The following is a 1,090-nucleotide window of genomic DNA, read 5'->3' as shown; positions in this document are numbered from 1 at the left end:
GTTCGCAGGTGCGTTTGCACGCGCGCTTGCGTGCGCGCTCGCCTACGCGCTCGCCCTTCGAGCTGATAGGAAGCACGAGTCCGCCGTCGGCAAGTCCGCCCAGTGACGGACAAAATGTCACGTCACAGAGTATTCAAAATCTAGGATGGTAATACCTTTCCAATCCATCTTATGATTATAATTTTGTCTATGTTGAGAAATGACCGATAAGGAACTAGAACATTTCTTTATATCGTTCTTATGCTCTTTTAAACGTGTGTTTAATTTTCTTTTTGTCTGGCCCACATATGATTGATTACAATCCAGACAATTTATTTTATATACCACATTAGAATGATTTTCTTTTTTAATTTTGTCTCTACCCGTTTTTATGAATTTGTTCAAACAATTCATTGGTTTGTATGCAATGTTTAACCCAAATTTTTTTGAGATGGATTGAAATTTTTCTGAGATATTATATAAATAAGGAATGGTGAAGTATTTTTTAATTTCGATGGAATCCGAATTAACAACATTATGATGTTCTTTGATATTTTCAAAATTATTTTTTAGCGTTTTAATTCTGTTATTTATTGTTGGAAATAAGAAATCCGTTCTCCTGAAATTTACTAATTAAAGAGACAATATTATTGTGGTCGAAGATTAGTCATGCTTATTCTATTATAATGCAGCGGCCGTCGCCTTCGGCCTCTCTGCCGCGTCGATAACTAATCTTAGGAGGTTTCTTCCGCCGGGCTCTTACAAATGACCAGAGAGTATGTCCGTTCTATGTACAGTATATTTTACACTAGTATTTACAGAGTATTTGGTGGCTCTGAAAAGGCCGATTGTGAGTACTTTGAGTGGCCCTGAAAAGGGCCGTTTGATGCGGCGCGGATTACGCCATCAGTCGCTCCCTGTATTCTATCTCCGGCAGGCAGCGCGTCTTCTTCGTTGGCCCCCAAGGTTGGTTGTTATTAAGGTCGGTCGCCCTCCAGACCGGTGGTGTTCCCGGAGGCGTGTGCGGCGACGCCCAGTCGTCCCTTGTCGTCTGCGTGCCCGTCGAGAGTCGCGGTGGAGTCTCTGGTGACGGGGACACAGCTGCTGGCGG

Source organism: Trachymyrmex cornetzi, unplaced genomic scaffold (assembly GCF_001594075.2).
Source record: "Trachymyrmex cornetzi isolate Tcor2-1 unplaced genomic scaffold, Tcor1.1 scaffold1426, whole genome shotgun sequence".
Lineage (NCBI taxonomy): Eukaryota > Metazoa > Arthropoda > Insecta > Hymenoptera > Formicidae > Trachymyrmex > Trachymyrmex cornetzi.
Note: the sequence above shows the minus strand (reverse complement) of the source record.